The 19,421-nt window shown below is 38.9% G+C and overlaps 1 protein-coding gene and 1 pseudogene across 1 annotated transcript in view; one reads left to right on the forward strand and one right to left on the reverse strand.

Annotated features, from left to right (window-relative positions):
• Positions 1-19,421, reverse strand: part of Chsy3 (chondroitin sulfate synthase 3) — a 212,929-nt gene that overhangs the window by 89,859 nt on the left and 103,649 nt on the right. The gene's annotated exons all lie outside the window — the stretch shown is intronic.
• On the forward strand, positions 569-1,179 carry LOC130887029 (40S ribosomal protein S19-like; annotated as a pseudogene).

Consider the following 19,421-nt stretch of genomic DNA (forward strand, 5'->3'; position numbering starts at 1 on the left):
TTAACTGAGACATTGCTTGTCATATATTTCCTGAAGTCATTTTTATAAATACAGCCAAGTACAGGTCTAGATGCCAGCTTTATCTTCATCCCATGCTCACTGAACCACTGGTGATGGAACATAACATGATTAGTGAGCAATGCAGTCATTTAAATAAAACTCACCAGGAAAAGATTTTGGCTCGGTGTGTGTGTGTGTGTGTGTGTGTGTGTGTGTGTGTGTGTGTGCGCGTGTGCAAGCACGTGTGTGGTGTGTGGTATGGTGTGTGTGTGTATGCGTGCAGGCTAGATATCCATGTTATGTATATATTGCTCTCCATGTTATATTTTGAGACTAGGTCTCTCATTGAACTTGATTCAGCTAGACTGGCTAGGGAGCAAGTCCCAGGGAGCCTCCCCTGCTTGCACACTGATAGGATTCTGGTCTAGCTGCCTCTCTAACATTTATGTGAGTGATAGAGATTTGAACACGGGGCATTGCACTTGTGCATCACTCAGTTGTTTTGGGAACTCCTTCAACCAACAGCCTTTACTATACCGGCCCATTTTGGGCATGCAGAGGTCGCAGGATGCCTGGAGATACTGTAAAAGACATTAACCAACAGAGCTCTGGCAGCCTTCCTCAAAAAGCTGGGCAGTGGTGTCACACTCCCAGCACTCGGAGGGCAGAGGCAAAAGGATCTCTGTAAGTTCGAGGCCAACCTTGGCTACAAGGGCTAGCTCCAGAACAGGCTCCAAAGCTACAGAGAAGCCCAGTCTCGAAAAAACAAAATAAAAATAAAATAAAACAACAAAAGTCCGGGAAGCTGAAAGTTCCCCAAAGGGTGGACACAGTCAAGCTGAGCAAATGTAGAGATTGCCCCCTATGATGAGAACTGGTTATACACATGAGTTGCTTCTACAGCAAGGCACCTATACCTGAGGGGTGGTGCCAGGTTGGTTCCATGACCAAGATCTATAGAGGATGGCAGAGAAATGGTGTCAGGCCCAATCACTTTAGCTGAGGCTCCAAGAATGTCGCCCACTGTGTTCTTCAAGTTCTGGAGGGCCTGAAAATGTTGGGAAAGGACCAAGATGGGGACCACAAGCTAACACCTCAGAGACAGAGAAATCTGGACAGGATTGCTGGATATGTGGCAGCTGCCAACAAGAAGCGTTAGAACAAAGGATGCTGGGTTAGTAAACTGCCTCATTTATTAAAGAAAAAATGTAGGAGGGCCACTGTGGTGAGCCTGGAAGTCTAGGACACAGTGGATAAACTCACAAAACAGTAGTGATCCGCAGTCCTCTGTGTGCCCTGGGAAAGGGAACAGAATCCAGCCATCAAGAGGCCCATATGCCCTCTTTGTCTGCGACTACAGCACATATCACACCCAAAATGGGCTAGTATCTTCAAAGCTATTGGCTGAAGGATGCAATTTACCACAGCATGCAATTTACCTTACTGACTGAGCCATCTCCCTAGCCCCTTGATCAAAAATTTTTTTTTAAACTAAGAGGTTAACACTAATGAAATTTATACAGATAAGTTTTTGTAACAATAAGATGATTCATCCCGGAAGGCAGAGCAGGATAAAGCTTAAAATATTATATTAGTCCAAATATATCATTTGAAACGAATTATATACTGTGACTTGAAACTGTGAGAAAACCACATAAAATCTTCTTTAAACTTTTCATTATCTAGATTCCCTTTTATTAATTTTCTATATAGAATGCCTGTTTCTGAAAAGTTATGAATTATATGAAATCATCAGTAAGTTGTTACTCTTAATTCAAAGCTCTTTGTATAGAACATATGAGTAAAAGGTTATCAATCTGTTCCAAAGTTTTTCTTGGATTGTAATTGGAATTCATCATCATAATAATTAACTATACCTTCACTGATGGTAACAAACACTTATAGGTGTCTTACCAAAAAGGAAGCAAATGTGTTAAGATTAACATAATATGACTTTTTGATTTGGTTATTGGCCAAGGTTTATATTTCAGAATTGGATACTTACACTTACATTCCTATATTTTAACAAATATCCCCCCAAATTCAAAATATTATGAAAAATAACACATTTTTTTTATAAAACACTGTGCTTTGCTGAAATACACTGCGAAAAGTTTGCTTCATCTGACTGCCCATAACCACCAGCCCTTAGCTTTAAAATAGCCCATACTGAACATAAAGAGGAGACGTCCTATGGCCAGGCACAGTGGTAATGATGGACAGGACTGAGAGCTCAGTAGTGAATGGCCCGCTGAGAAACCCTGATCACACAGGGGTTGAGTTCATGCAGGAATGAAAGCATGTGCAGGTGTTCCAACTTATTGAGCAAGGAAAGGTTTCCTCGGCCAAGCGCTATATGAGATTATATTGTGCTACAGAGGTCTAGATAGAAATAAGAAATAAAGTCCAAGCTTGAGAACCTAAAATTAAGAGATCACCTATTTCATAGTCTTCATTTTAAAGACAGTTACACTGAGAAGCATGACTTCATTCTATCCACAGATACAGCATATAGATGGGATTCAACTGGGCTTGCAGAAATAGTTGTGTGGCATATGGTAGAGGATGGGCATTGGACTGAGAAACACAACTGGGTGGGTATATGTATATCCCCTTATACATATATGCATGAATATACACGCACAGAGGTACTTCTGAGGGGCTGAGGGTACGCAGCTGAGCAAGACTCGAAGCTTGACAGAAAACACTGATGTTCAGATGTTATGAATCCAGCCTAATTGTTAGAAGGTCAGAGAGAATTGTCAGCTTTCCAACACCCACAGTAATGTACTGAACAAGCTCTTTGCTTTTTCTATGGATCTTCAAAGCACACGAAGCTATGTAGTCGGGATCACTTAGAGCCTGTCAAGGGCATCTTAGTTTCTATTTACTTCACAACAGCTCTGCAGAAAGTATCAGGTTACACTACCTTTAAAGACAAAGAAGAAAGATTTTAAAAGTTGAACAATACGCCTGAAGTCAGGGCATAATGTGGGAAGAGCCAGACACTATCCATCACAAATCTGTAAAACTGTCTGTTCTTACGCATCATCCTATTTTAACTGTCCATAAAGCTGCTCCTATAAAAAAATCCAAACTCCAATCTAATAAAGAAACCACTAAAATCATAAATGAAGTAGAAAATGAGATACTTGCTTTTGAATCCGACATGACAATATGCTGCTCGTTCTAGATACACTTATATCTTGGAACTTACCCAAATGTTAAAACTTCAAAAAAAAAAAGTATCAAAATTGGGAATAAGGTTTTTGTCATGATATTTGCCTTCGAGTCTTTCAAAAAGGAAATTTCCATTTGAAAAAAAACCACATTTATAAGTGTCGAAGTGAGATTTGAAAGGAAATGTTCTGCTCAGAAGTGACAGCAGCACTCGGGCTGAAATGTCTGTGGAAAGCATTGTGACCTCAGCTCTGAATTCTGTGCTCCTCACAGCGGACATCCTGGCTGGGGATGTGGGAGAAGGGGCTATTGGCATTGGTCTCTGAGGCAGATAATAGAGGAGCAGAGAATCGTGATTTCCCTCAGACACAGCAACTCTTGAAATTCAGGCAGCGCCTTCTCTCTGATGTTTGCAGAATTCTTTAACAAACATAATCTCATCAATCCTCATAATAACCTTGAGAGGAAAAGAAATCCCAGCACTTGATGTCCTGCTTTGATGACTATAGCATATTAGACAAGTGAGTCCAGAGGGATAATGATGAAAGAAACATGAGACAGGATGTGAGAGATTGGGAGCGGGACCTAGCCTGCTGGCTTCCTGGCTTCCTCCTTGTCCTCTGCTCTTCTTGATGGCCCCCAACAGATGCAGCTGATTTCTCCAGCCTTCTGTCTTTCATTCTTCTCTGAACCCTACAACACTGATAAAAGCATCAAGTCAGCTTAGATGGCATCAGTAAGAACTGTCTGTTGCCTTTTGTATTTTGTATTTCTAAGGGCTACTCAGGAGCCCAGGGCTCTTCACTGGACAAAAGTTAATGATGGCCTCCAACATCACCTATTTGAGATCTGAAGTCAGACAGCCTCATTTAAGATTCTACCGGAACCTCTTAGAAACAATTTCCAATTCTCTGGTTTATTTATGATCTCTAAATCTCAGTTTTCTCACATATAAATGGGAACAATATTTCACTGTATTGCGGTAAAGATAAAATACACACTAACTGCTTAGGCCTGTGACTAACGAAGATTAAGTATTCAATAGATGATAACTGTTATAAGTATGTATTTATATTTTTGATTTCCTTAGAAATCATTTTCTTAGGGAGTTTCTATTTATTACATACAATAGCACTTATGAAATAATCTCCAATGAACAATTTAGCATCCTACACACAGTAAACCTAGTTAAGCAGGCCAACTCAAAGGCCATACAAAATATGGATACTTCTGTACTAAGATTTCCAGGATAATCTCAACTTCTGCTTTCCAATTACTTTAGTTTTCTTTCCTGTCACTGTGATATGTCTGCTGACAAAAACAAATTAGGGTAGAAGGGATTCATGCCAACTCACAACTTCAGGTTACAGTGCATCACTGCAAAGTTAAGATGGCAGCCTAGTCCCACCCATAGTCCAGAGCAGTAAATGTATCTGTGCATGCTTACACTCACGTCCCTCTTCCATTCTTGAGCAGTTTAGAATCCCCTACCTAGGGAATGGTGTCACCATCAATGGGTGGCTCTTCCTTTCTCAAAATGGTGATCAAGATAATTCTGAATGATAGTCCATAGGCTGACCTAGACCATCAACTACTGAGATTCTCTTTCCAAGCAGAATCTATTCTATACCAAGTTGAAAGTTGAGTTATTCATCATGCCAGTATGGAGTTTTTTATTTGTTTATTTATTTGTTTGTTTGTTTATTATGGATACAGTGTTCTGTCTGTATGTCTGCCTGCAAGCCAGAAGAGGGCAACAGGTCTCATTATAGATGATTGTGAGTCACCATGTGGTTGCTGGGATTTGAACTCAGGTCCTCTGGAAGAACAGCCAGTGCTCTTAAATGATGAGCCATCTCTCCAATCCCATGGATCTTCTTGAATCTAAATATAATACGCTTTAAGTCTAATTATCCAGCCTTTTGTTACCACCAATTACTGTACTTTTGCAATATCATGCATTATTGGTTATTACTGTGATTCATAGGTGTCACAGCTGGGCAGGACTATTAATTTCTTTCCTCTCTGGGTAGCTTGGGTGGCATTTTCTGGAAGCATGGAAGACTGCGGGGTAGAGGCTTTCAGGTAAGATTTAGCTGGAATAAGACTAGCCCTGTGTCCTAAGAGTGTGGTGTCTTGAGCAATAAAGACTTACTTTCAATCTCTGGAGGCAAACAAGGTCAACAGAAATATTTTTGGAATCATTTCAACTACTCTGACCAACAACTAAAAAGGTGATTCTTGTGCCTGGGGTGTTTGTTGGCTAGGATTCAGATGAGGGTCATTGTCAGTCCAAGTGACATAAGTCTTCATAATATATACACATATAAATAGACTTCTATGTATTGTGTAGACTGTAAAATATGATTCCTTGAGCTTCATCAGACAACCTTTGCATTATTTGCCCCTCATTCCTCGTTTCCTCTATTGAACTCCCTCCCCTCTTCCCAGTTGGATCCTCCTTTCCTTTTTTTTCATTTCCCCTTCATATCACCAAATCTCCTGCTATGCCTCAATCAAGCTCCCCACCGGCAGGGTCCTTTTATACTTTCCTTGTTTCTGTAGTCATTCCATATTGTATACCCAGATCTGGAGATCTGGAGCTATGAAAGCAAATGAGAGAGAACTTCTGACTACTCAACAAAAGGAGAATTATGCCTGGTACTAGAGAACAACCCAACTTCCGAGGGTTAGTAGGCTGTGGATGGTAGGAGGTATTCTACTACTGTTACTATTCTAAACTAGTACAATTCCTAACTACCTTTTAAACCCCATCATTACACCCATAGGTAAGTGCAGCTCCCACCCATCATTAAAGAAGCTCCTCTTTAGAAGAAATGGGGACCATCACAAAACTTCACAACTAGACACTGCCCACGTCAACAGACAGAGTGGAACCCCGCCCCAATGGATAAATCTATATCAAAGCTCCTGAATCTCTAACTAAGGGAACATCAAAGAATAGTGATATTTTATTTGTGTTTTAATAAATAAAGCTCGCTTGAAGATCAGAGTGCAAAGTTAGCCACACTAGTCAGCTATACAGGCCAGGCAGTGGTGGCATACACCTTTAATCCCAGCAGCCACACTAGTTAGCCATAGAGGCTGGGTGGTGGTGATTTAGTATGGTTAATCCCAGAACTAGAGAGGAATATAAGGTGGAATGAGACAAGAACTCACTCTCGTTCAGTCTGGAGATTTCATAGAGGTAAAAATCTCTAGTGGCAGCCGGGCGGTGGTGGCGCACGCCTTTAATCCCAGCACTCGGGAGGCAGAGACAGGCAGATCTCTGTGAGTTCAAGGCCAGCCTGGTCTACAAGAGCTAGTTCCAGGATAGGAACCAAAAGCTACGGAGAAACCCTGTCTCGAAAAATTAAAAAAAAAAAAAAATCTCTAGTGGCTTGACTGCTTTGCTTCTCTGATCTTCAGGTTGAAGCCCAATATCCGTCTCTGGGTTTTTATTAACCATACTAAATCGAAGAATGGGGGGGGGGAGGAGAGAGAGAGAGAGAGAACCGTGACATCTGCTGTGCGTCTGCTTCTCTTGTAACGAGACGCATAAACAAATCTTGAACAATGAAAATATCAATAGACACAGTAACGCAGAAGGCAGGAAATCTTATGGAATCCCATTCCTATTTTAGACACAGACCTATAAACACTTGATGACTAAGGAGAGAGGGATGAGCCCTTTAATTGGTTAGCCAATACAGAGTAGTCAACCCTGAAACCATATACACACACAATAAAAATGACCTTGTGCATTTATATATTTGTGCATACTTATACTTTATTACTTATTATTATATGATAATGCAAATATATAATTGATAATGCGCTACAGAATATATATCCCTACATATGTATATATACACACACACATGATCAAAGAAAAATAGGCTATCCATTTGAGAATGGTGAGTGCCATGAAAGGAACTAGAGGGAGCAGACTTGGTACAGATTGGAGGGGGACAGGGGGAGGTGATGTAGTTATAATTTAATTGAAAATGTGGAAAGAGATAAAGAAAATAAAGAAAACAAAATAAAACACATACTGAAAAATACTTTCAAACTTCTGCCTCCCTTCTCACTGCAGGGAATGAACTCCCCTAGCTTGCAGAGGACATGCAGGAGCCCAGTACTGCACTTTCTCCACACCTGAGTTGGGTCTGAGGCTCCCATAGATAGATGTCTTTGCTTCTGCCAGTCAATAGCCATCCTATGATGTCTCACTGCTAATAGTACAGCAGATGGCTGTGCTCACTGCCGTTCCCCTCGTCTCAGCATACGCTCCAGACACATGCAGGTACTCTGGACGAGCTTCCTTCATCCATATTAGAGAGCATTTTTCTACTTCAAAAGCTTCACCACAAGAAAAGACCCCTGGCTATCCCCCAAGACTTCTCCCCAAGGTTCCACACAAATCCCAGCAGAAGGAATGTAAGTTCTGTTTCTTTGTTAATTCTCCGTGTAAACTTGGAGAAAACCGTATCTGTATGGCTAAATATATACATTATTTCTTTAGAGAACTTTTTAAGTATGCATGTAGGAACATTTCCAAGCATATTAATCTCAAAGACATGTTAAATCATTTAAGTGTGAAATTAAGATCAAGCATTCATGCATTCATTATCGTCTATACACAAACATTTCTCACTGTTTTACTCCAGAAGATTTAGGAAACTCAAATGAAAAAAAAAATAGTTCTTTTCCTTAGGGATTTATAAGCTAAATAAGGAATCAAAGTTTGTTCTCAAATAATTATAATGTGATGTGGAGTGTGATAGAGTCACAGAGAATATAAAAGCTGCGAGTCCTGAGATTACACAGAGAGATTTGAATGTGATCGGGAATGCTGGTTTTTAGAAGTGGAATTGAAGGTACATAGTAAAGAAACACAGACAAGGCACCAAGAACCAAAGTCATCTCCTCCTAGCCTTCAGAATCAATGTGGAATAAGGGAACAAGAGCAGTCATGCCTGAGGGAAGGGCTGTATTTGCAGAGGGCATCTCTGCAAGGCAGAGAGTATGTTGCAGGAAGGCAGCCAATGCTGCAAAATTCCATGCATGTCATAGGTCAGTATCCGTACGAACAATGAGGAAAGGCTTACCCGCTGCAAAGATATTGAGCACTGGCAGCTGGGGAGGTGATGATGCCCTTAAATAGGAAGATGAGATAAAACAAAACAATATCTCAAAAAAGATAAATTTGAGTGGTGTATCATGAATTTGAAGTATTGGAATAAGCAGTAGAAATTATCTCAGGTAATATGAGTGGATTCCAGGGGTCAGCAACGATCTCAGGAGGTGTGTGCCTGACATGATCTTATGCCATGCACATGGTCCTTTTCTTTCTGGGGATCTTTCCCACCACATTTGTATTTTTATTGACAGAACAAAATGCTAAACAAATTGAGGTTATGATCTTTTTTAAAAGATCTGACTCTCTAATTGAGCAGGTTTTATTTATTTATTTGTTTGGGAAATAGATAAGAAAGAAAGAAAGAAAGAAAGAAAGAAAGAAAGAAAGAAAGAAAGAAAGAAAGAAAGAAAGAAGGAAGAAAGGAGAGAAGGAAGGAAGAAATTGTAAAATTCTGACTCTGTATTCTTCATAATACCTACAGAATGTTTCACATAAGTAACAGCTGCTTGAGAAGCAACAGTTTGAATGAGTGGAAAAGGAAAGAACTCTCACTATATTATCTATGAAACATGAGCAGAAGGCATTGAACATAGCCAAACAGGAGTAATTTGGGCAGAATGAATGCAATTGCATAAGCTGAAGTAAATAAAATGTATGTGAACACACCAACATCTTTGAATTTCATATTGCTTCTTTTGAGTTATCACCACATTTCAATTAGTTATAAAATATTCTGAATACATGAATGTTCAATAAGCAAAATCTCTATTAAGATGATTTGGCTCAGAGTTGTAATAAAAGTGCTTGAGTTTTATCACAAGGGTTGATTTTTTATGCATAGTTATATACTAAGATTGACTAATATTTTATTCCTTTGGCCTTTAAAACAAAACAAAAAACAGTGATTTTTACAACAAATGGTGCAACATTCTGAATGAGTGAAGGGCTCTACAATTTCAAACCCCTTATTCTGGTGAATCCTCAAGATAGTCCAGTAAGTGGGATTCTGATTCCATTTACAAATGATCAAAATAAAGATAACATACCCAGTTACATGACTATTCAAAGCTTGAATATGCTTATCGTGTATCTATTTATTTAAATGTAAATGTCCATTTTCAGAAATGTGATTCTCTTTTGTCTTTGGTGTTCAAGCCAGGATTCCAATTCCATACAATAAGCACCAAATTTTAAATATCGTGATGATATAATTGGGAGTAGCAGTGTCTATTATATGAGTCTAAGGTTAATGGAAAAGTGAAGAAAGAACAATCTTAACACTTTTAACAGGTTATTTTTTTCTCCCAAGAGCATTACCAGTAAATACCTATTTTTAGAACTAGTAAATACTCAAATTCCAGATGTCATAGGGGTGTGAACATCACATAATAATTATAATTTATAAAATGTCAAGACTTTTTTTCATTACCTTCTAGATATTGTGAACTAATTTGATAATAATAAATGTATACTCGCAATCCCCTATTTTACTCAAATTTATATGATCCTAAAAGCTTTGTTCTACTAAGAATTTACAACACTGGGGCTGGAAAGATGACTCAGTAGTTAAGAGCACTTGCTGTTCTTGCCAAGACCTGAGTTCATTTCCTAGCACCCTGTCAGGTGGCTTACAATTCTCTGTCTGGTGTTGGAGGTTCTTCCGTCTATGTGTTTATTTTATTGGTTAATGAATAAAAAAGAACAGGCTTGGCCTATAGCATGGGTGGAGAAAGGCAGGGTCAGAGAGAAGCCATGGGACCGCCAGAGTCAGACATGCCGGATCTTTGCCAGTAAGCCACTGCTACATGGCGATATACAGATTAATTAGAAATGGGATTAATTAATATGAGTTAGCCAACAAGAAGCTAGAGCTAATGGGCCCAGCAGTGTTTTAATTAACATAGTTTCTCTGTGGTTATTTTGGTTCTCGGCAGCTGGGACAGACAAATGGCCCTTCTCCTACATCTGTCACTCCAGTTCCAGGGGATGTCCAACCCTCTTCTGGAAGCTGAGGGCACTGCACACAGGTGGTACGCATATAAACAAGCGGAATTTATGTCCTATCTTCTGGTAGGTAGTAGATGGTTTCTTTGTTACAAGGAATTAAGCTTTATAATGTGCATGCTTGCATGATACTTTTTTTCTGTGTGTGTCTGTGTCAGCCTGACTCAAACTACAGTCATCTGAGAATCTGAGAAGAAGGAACTTTAATTGATAAAATGCCTCCATCTGACTGGCCTGTAGGCAAATTGTAAGGGTATGTTACTGATTAATGATGGATGTGAACAGGTCCAGCCCACTTGGGTGGTGCCACCCCTGGAAAGGGGGTCTTGCGAAGTATAAGGAAAGGTAGCAGAACATATGCTTGAGGAGCAAATCAGTAAGTAGGTCCCTACACGGACTCTGCTTCAGTTCTTTCCCTGACTTCCCTCAAAAGTGTACAGTGACTGGAACATGTGAGCCGAATAAACTCTGTCCTCTCCCACGTTGCTTTTGGTTATAGTGGTTTAATCACTGGAATAAAAAGCAAACTAGGGATCTTGTTTTTTAAAAACAAAAAACCAAAACAGTTAAATTGTCCAGTATTACAACATATCACAAGAATGCACAGGGTCAAGTGAAAAGGTCTGAGCTCCAACTTAGAAAAATATTGTTTATTTCAAACTAGCTCTTGAGAACTGGAGCTCACATTAAACTCAGTGTATCATTCCTCCTGTCTCTGGCAAGAGAGATGGGCTCTACTCTGAAGTGTGTCTTGAAAGCTATATAGTAAAAAAATGGCAAAAATACTTGAAAACTAAATAAAATACACTGTAACATGAAAATTCAGGAAAGCTATCCACGGTAGTATACGCTTGTAATCCTAGCACTTATAAATTGGAGAATCAAGTGTTCAAGACCTGCCTTAGCTACATTGTGAGTTTGAGGATAAGCTCAGCCACATGAGACCCTAGCTTAAAAAGAAGAAAGGAAAACTGGGGGTATGTTATTATAGTTGGTTTCACTGACGTTTTTGTTAAAAGTGGTATTTCTTTCTTGCAATCTTCCTTTGTGTATTTATGTTCATGTTGCAGGGGTTGGGTAGGTGTGTGTGTGTATGTGGGGTGTGTGTGTGTGTGAATCCTTAGATGTTACTTACTTTGTTTTCAACCAGGGTCTCTTACTTGATCTAAGTAGGGTAGATTAGGAGTAGTAGGGAGGCTAAGCTGGTTGGCTGGGAGCTTTGCAGATAACCTATAATATAATATAATATAATATAATATAATATAATAACATTATATTATCAGTGCATGGCTGCACCTTGCTTTTTCAGGTCCTCACATTTCCACAGCAAGCACTTTACTGTCTGAGCCATCTCTCTAGCATGCTTTTTTTTTGTAACTATTTCAAGAGCAAAAACAATAAATAGGTATGTTTATGGAACACAATATAATATTTCGATCTCTGTCCATGCTGTGGAATTTCATCAGCTTTTATTTCTGATGGGATGAAGAGCTTACTATTATTCTTTTAGTGAGAATGTTGTGTATTCTTTCATGCACATCACATTGTTATCAAGTGTGCTCACAATGCACTATAAACCATCACTGACAGAATTCCTCCTGTCTAACTGACCATCTACCCCTTCTCCAACCATCATCTTTCCCCCACATCTTCTCCTTTCCATTAACTTCTGGCAACCATCTTTCTTCTCCCTATTAGTTATACCAGGTGAGAGTCAACACTGAAATGATTTCACACAGTATTGATTTTTCTGCTTCTGGCTCATTTCACCCAGCATACTGGTCTATTCATGTAGTCACAAATGACAAACCCCACACTCGTTTTCCTGTCTTCACTTTTCAATCTGTATAATATTTCACTTTCATGGTAAAAAGATTAATATTGTCGAAATATCTATAATATCTAAAACAAGTTACAGTTTGTGTGTACTTCATATAAAATTCCAATGACATACTGCTATAAATAGAAAAAGAAATCATAAAACTTCTTATGGAGATGTAAAAGTTTAAATAACTAAAGCAATCTTGTGAGAGGACATAGAGCAGATATACTAACTTGCATGATTTAAAATCTACTATATAACTGACATTTCAAACAATATATATATATATACATGATAAAGATACAGCAATTAAATACTTGATGACAGACACGAAGACACAAACACCAATAAAGCCAAATAATGATGCCAGAAATAAATTCACACATACATAATCAAATGATTCTCTTTTTACATAAAAGCCAATAAAAAGCTATGGAAAATATTTTTTTTCTTTAGTAATCCAGACACAGAAGAATACAGTTAGAACATTACCTATTACTGCATGCCCTAAAACAATGGTGGACTGTGACTCAAAACCATTAAATAAAGCAGAAAAGGTTTTATGGCACCTGTATACACAACGACTTCTTGCAAATAACTCTGAAAGTATAAATGCAAACGTAAAAACGGATGAAGGAGAACATGAGCAGCTATGAAGCTCCCCCTGGAAAACAGACAGCTACCACCGTGGAGGCAGAAGCCTTGGTGCAGGAGGTGAACGTCCAAACTGTGGTCTGAAAAGAGGCTGACATATGAGGAAGTCAGGTCCCAGCGAGAAAGCACATAACCTGATTGAACATGCAACCGAAGGACCTGAAAGGACATTTGAAAAGTGTTCTGTATCTCAAATCACCAGTAAGAGGAAAATTAAAACCAAAATTACATGTTATGTGACGTCTTTAGAATATCTTACAGAAAGGACAAATAATAATATGGACTGTCAAGGATATGGGAAAAGGGAAAGACTTTTACAGTGATTCTGAAACTGTAAATTTGCATAGGTGTTTTAGAAAGTAATATATAGATTACTCAAAAACCTTAAAGTTGATCAACCATAAGGTCCAGTAGGCACACACTGGGTAAGCAGCCAATAAGAATGAATCAGGTGTATGATGCTGAAAGGCTCTCTGTGCACAAAGTTCAAGCATCACTCCTTCCATGGTCGTCCATAAATGAATGAGTGAATGAGGAAATCATGGCATGCACATGTGTACAGGCCAAAGGGAGGCTTGTCTAGTCAGCCACCCTTTGTTCTTTTCTATGATTTTAAATTAAACTTCTTTTTCACACAGACATGGGCTTCTGTTCATTTATTTATTATGTCCAAAATGTTCAGAGAATGCATCCACATATTTTCACAGCATACAAAATATCATTTGGAAATTTTTTTGGATGAACACCTTCATTTCCATACAAAATTCTAAATGTAAAGTTATAGGCTTCCAGGCACTACCCAATATTTTAAACGATGATTGTGACATCTACAATACAGTTATGAAACTGTGTCTTTATTACTTTCCCAATTAGTTAATAAATAAAATGTGCTTACAAAGCTATGTGCTGTCTCAGAGATGTGATAACAGAGAGAATACTTTATTGTTTTCATTTATTGACAAAGCTGGACAAGAGACTCTGCTACACAGCAGAGCTGCCCTTATCTTAAAAGTCCCTCTTGTCATTTTATGACACTAAATGGCAGAGACATACACATGGATTGACCCAATGAACAAGGCATTTATGTCTACGGACCTTCAGACTATTTCTTTTACAATTAAAAATGGAACTAGAGCAGCAAGAATTTTGCAGTTCTTTACTATGTTCATTTTGTACCAGTTTCATCTGGGTTGCCATGGATATTTACCTTACATTTAAAAAGTCTTTTTTCTTCATTTTTAATTCTTTATTGTGGGGGCGGAGACTATGCACAAGTGATTGGTGACTGCAGTGGCAGCCAAGGGCAGAAGACTGTGTCAGATCCCTAGGAGCTGGGGCTACCAGTACTTGTGAGCCACAACACATTTGTGCTAGTAGCTAAACCTGGGTCCCCTTGAAGAGCTAGTGTGCTTGAAAACCACTGAGTCCCCGCTCCAGCTCCAAGGTTTATTTAACTGTTATTAATGCTTTAACAGTACAAACATCAGTAAGTTTATCAAAATTGTGATAGCTGAATTTATTTCTCCATTACTGTAATATATAAGATAGGAGGTAGGCATTTAGCTGTATAATTGAGTACTGGCCTTAGAATTATTTTCTCATTTCAACTCTTAGCCAGTCAACTGTGTTTAGTCATTTTATTGTTCCAGTGCTAAACTATGCACTCCATAGTTAATTAAACTTTTACAACTGGAAAATGTTTTTGTTTTATCTTTTTAGGTCAGCAAAATCCACAGAAAGTTTATTGATATGCATCAGGGAAATCTGGTCTCGGATTTTGCTGCCTCTTCAATTACATTTTCCATCCATAGGTTACTTAAGGCCTAGATTGACTAATGGAAAGTATGGGTCTTTTATGACAAGATGTTTAGAGAAAGGAAGGTATACACATGCTAGGCATAGTTTACCTACTTATTCATTTATTAAAAGAAACTAATTGAGTCATAGACTAGTAGCTGACACTGGAGATGTCAAAGAAGCAAACCCAAGTCTCCTTCACCAACAGGGCTGTGTTATAGTAGTTTTGAAATTTCTTCTTTAAGTAGGTGAAAGATCGGGTCTTTATGCCAGAACCTAGGAGTGGTGGGCTATAAACAAAGTGACTGCAGCCATCCCACAGTGCCACAGCTGATGAAGGATTTGAGAAAGTATCTCTAGAATCATGCTGTTCCGAACAGTCCTTCCTAAGGAAAGACCAGTACTCACTTTCTATGAAACTGGCTCCATACTTTCTGTCTAGACTTCTGTGGTTTGGCACTCCCTTGCCCTGCTGCATCACTCAGGGATGTCCAAGGAGTTTGCCACACTCTTCCATATTAGGAAGAGAGCAGCAGTTTTGTTACATAGCCCTTTTTGAATTTCAGGAGTGCAGTGTGTTTTCTGAGTGATTTTTCTGGTAAAGATTAATAAACAGGGAAGGAATAACAATAGAGGTAGCCCAACTGGCAAGCAGGTGGACTGTGTTGCTCCATCATGGAGACACTCCAGTAATTATAAAATCCTCTGAAAATAAAATAGACATGTCATAACTTTTCCATCTTACTTTAAAAATATCTTGGAAAATTCAAATGTATTCAGCTCTTTCACTTGCAATTATAGGGTTCATTAACAGTAACTACAGGTTCTCTGCATATTTTGGTCATACCAAAGTCCCAGCTGAAAGACCAATAAGGAAATACAAACTCGGTTTAATGAAATATGAAAACATGTCAAGTGGAGGAAGGGGTAGGAGCGCATGCTGACAACTTAAATTTATAGAGAATACATTTTTCTAGCTGCTTGGAATTTACATGTTGAGTATTGAGTTATTTGTTGGGACATTTGTGCAGAGAGATGAGCATTGCACTTCACAGACTGAAACTGTAGTTGGAATCCACTTCCTATAAAGGTCTGTATTATTTGTAGGCGCCTGGACCACATTAAGTCATTGCACAGTGTTGCATTGTATGCATGAAACCCAAAGAGGAGTGGCATACAGTCTGTGTCTTTGAAATCATAGGCAAGTGAAAAAGTAAGAACCAGATAGACAAGCAGCCATATCACTCATCCTCACACTTTGTCCTCGCCATTCATTGCACCTCGTGTTCAAACTAGTTTCCTCTGATGAAGATGGTTTCCCAGGCTCTTCTCCAGAATGGCTATTCCCTCTCCCCAAAGCTTAGTATCACAAAAGTACAAACTTGAGGATACTTCTCACTTCTAGCTAATCGGATTCCCTCCAGCATTAAAAACTCAGTTTTGAATTTTATGTCCTCAGATTATATCACTGTCCAATATGTCAACTCTGAGACTGTGTCATCCAAATCTCAAAAAAGGTTAGCTGTTAAGAATGTTCAAGAAAGTCCCAATTCTTTGACGTATCAACACCCACACCAATGATTCTCTCAACACTGTACTTTCAAGTCTTAATCTCCACATCTCCCATGATCTAACAAGTTTTCCCTCTGTGTAACCTCAATCCTTCACTACCAGGCAATTTTCTATGCTTTATTAAAGTCAGTGTATCCTTTCCACGGTCTGTTTCCATTAGCCTGCCCTGCAACTATCATCTTCCTTCATTCCATCTTGCCCAAACCCGTCAGCCCTTCTAGGACCCACAACCAGTGAAGCTAATCACCACTCTACTAATGTTTCAGAACCTATGGCCCATCTTACAGTCTCTTGTCTTTGACCCTTCTGTTACTTCTACTCTCTTGGTTCATCTGCTCACTATTAAAAATCCATGACTAAATCCAATGGTTTACTTACTTTCTGGTACAAGAGAACCAAAGGGTAGACAACAACAAAAACATTCCAAACCCTGACTCCAGAGTCTTCCTTTTACTTCAGCTCTATTGTTTCAGTTAATCAGACCAACCAGCACAGAATTTTAGTTCTCTGTTTCTCCTGTCTTATCCATTCCAGCAGCAAATTATATTGACTTTCTTTAAAGCATAGCGCCCCCCCCAGTTAATCACTACTTACCACTTGTACCATGTCAGTGCATGTCATCATCATGTTCCTTGTGGGTTAATGGATGGCCGTTTCATACTTCCTCCTTTGTCTCACTATCTTCAACATATTGATCCCTACTGCTATTCTTATTCTTTGCCCAAAAGTCATAGTATCTTTTTTTAATTTTTTTAATAAGACAAGAATAAGTCATAACATTTGACATGTTCTTTGATCTGGAATATCTTTACCTAGAAGGTTACATGGTTTACATTCCAAGCCCAATGTTATTTACACTGTCACAATAAAAAAAAAAAATGACTCAATAAATTAGTGAGAAGACAGGAAGAACATGTGGGCAGTCTATTTAGCTAGTGAGAATAAAACCAAGGGGTAGAAGGACCAAGTAAGCTGTAAGAAGCTGTAAAAAAAATTCAGGGAGAAGAGTATCATGGAAACACCTGTGAAGATTTCTCTAATTAGAAGAAATATCTTGCCGGGCGGTGGTGGCGCACGCCTTTAATTCCAGCACTCGGGAGGCAGAGGCAGGCGGATCTCTGTGAGTTCGAGGCCAGCCTGGTCTACAAAGGGAGTTCCCTCCAAAGCTACAGAGAAACCCTGTCTCGAAAAAAAACCAAAAAAAAAAAAAAAAAATATCTTTCCAGACAGATGGATCCAGCGGTTTCAGAGTCAGGTCAGACAGCACTACATGTCTGAGTCACACAGCTTTCCAACTTCGGAATCCACGCTTTTCATGAAAGCAACTTGTAGTATCTATTGGATGCCCCTAAAGCACTCATTTAGACACTGACCAGATTACTTGTAAAATGCATTTATTTTTATCATATATCAATATGCCATCATTATTGGTATAATTGAGCAATCTGGGATTTGGCTTCTAGGCCAAAAAAAAAGGGTTACATAATAATGTAAGTAAGTTAACTATGATACACGGACACTTTGTAAGCTAAAATTTTGGCCATCTCTTAAATATACACTATTAGTTTTTTTCAAAGAAAATATTTCTCATCAAGGAACTGACTAACCACCGATAACAACTTATACAAGTCCCAAACTCATACCACAGTGAGTTCCAAAGCAGAAGTCCCTTTGTAGGGACAGTCCTGTGTGTGATGACTGCTAGCAGCTTCTGCCTCATCATTCTCCAAGGTGATTTCCATTTCTGATTGCGAATATGTGATGAAAGTCTAGGGGGGAGATCCTGCATTCGTAACAGAGTAGCAGACGGACTATGCTGCTGAATGTGCTATTAAATCCTGGGTCAAATGGCAAAGCAAGAATCTGAAATAATCCATGGCTGCAAGACATGAAGGAAACCAAAACACTCAGGCAGGAAAATTAGAGACGGCTTCAGGAAGGAGGTCATTGAACTGTTTTTGGAGATCACTGTTTGTGAGTTTTCATAAACTGATACTAAAGGTAATAAAAAAAATTACACCTACAGCCAGCACAGTCTGTGATAACAGGACAAAAAAAAGAGAAATGCAGGTAGGAAGATAAACAGGTGCTAAGGCGCCAAGTTCTTGCATGAGACAACGAAAGAAGTTACTTATGGTAGCACGTCATGGGGATGAATTCAGCACCCCTGGCTATGCTGCCAATGGATCTGGCACAACCCCATTCAACACCAGACCAAAGAGGACACCAGGTACTCATCCCCATCAATGATGATGAGAGTGTCAGAATAGTGAGGCTTGCTCCTGCCCTGGACTTCCATTTTTTACCTTGACTAAGCTGAACTTGACCATTGAGAGAAATGACTCCTTATTTTCTTCTTAGAAATCATCGATGGTAGAACGCAAATCACCCAGGGTCAAAGTTTATGGAAGTTCAAAGCAGACAATAAACTAAAGAGGTAGGAATAAGTGTAAATTTAAGAGCTGGGATTCTCAAATGTGCTAGGCTTGGACGTGTCAGTGTATTCCCTTGGGGTAATTAACTCCTACCATGTTAAATATGCCAGTTCAAGTTTTTGTTGAGAAAATTAAAGTGTAGAAATAAATCTGAACTTACAAGAATGTTTTGCAAGTTCAGATTTCTTCTCCGTTACTAATTGTGGTTCCACAGTAGCTCTTAATATTCAAAACTGCGTGCCCAGCCAAGAATGTCTCTGTTTCCTTCACACTGTTTTATTTGAAGTGTAGTAATGATTATAGACTCGGAGTGTTCTGGAAAACACCCAGTATATTAGTATACATTATCAGTAGGAATAAGACCTTACTCAGAGACTCAATAATCACTTATGGTATGATGATTAGAGAGAGAAATGCAGTTAGCAATATTTAAAATGAAGTTGTGATGACCAGAATATATGATGAAACAGTTTTTTTGTTGTTGTTTTTGTTTTTTGTTTTGTTTTTAGGCTGGTCTGAAGGAGCATGGAGAAATGAGAGCAGATTTTTGGTCTCTTGTTGGTGTAGTCTCAAGACATGTGTATCCAAGTTTCAGTTTATTTTCCATGGTAGGAGCCATGGAACAACGTGTTAATGCCACATAAGTGAAAGCACATTGGGAAGATCTTGAGATAATACAAAGCAGCATGAATAAGGACATTGTTTGGGATTAGGAAAATTGTGGGTGCTAAACAAATGTGACAGGGGAGGAAATTGTGATGCAGATAGTTCGGCTAAGAAAGCTGGCATTTCACCAAATAGAAAGTCGATGAAC

This window comes from Chionomys nivalis, chromosome 14 (genome assembly GCF_950005125.1).
Source record: "Chionomys nivalis chromosome 14, mChiNiv1.1, whole genome shotgun sequence".
NCBI lineage: Eukaryota > Metazoa > Chordata > Mammalia > Rodentia > Cricetidae > Chionomys > Chionomys nivalis.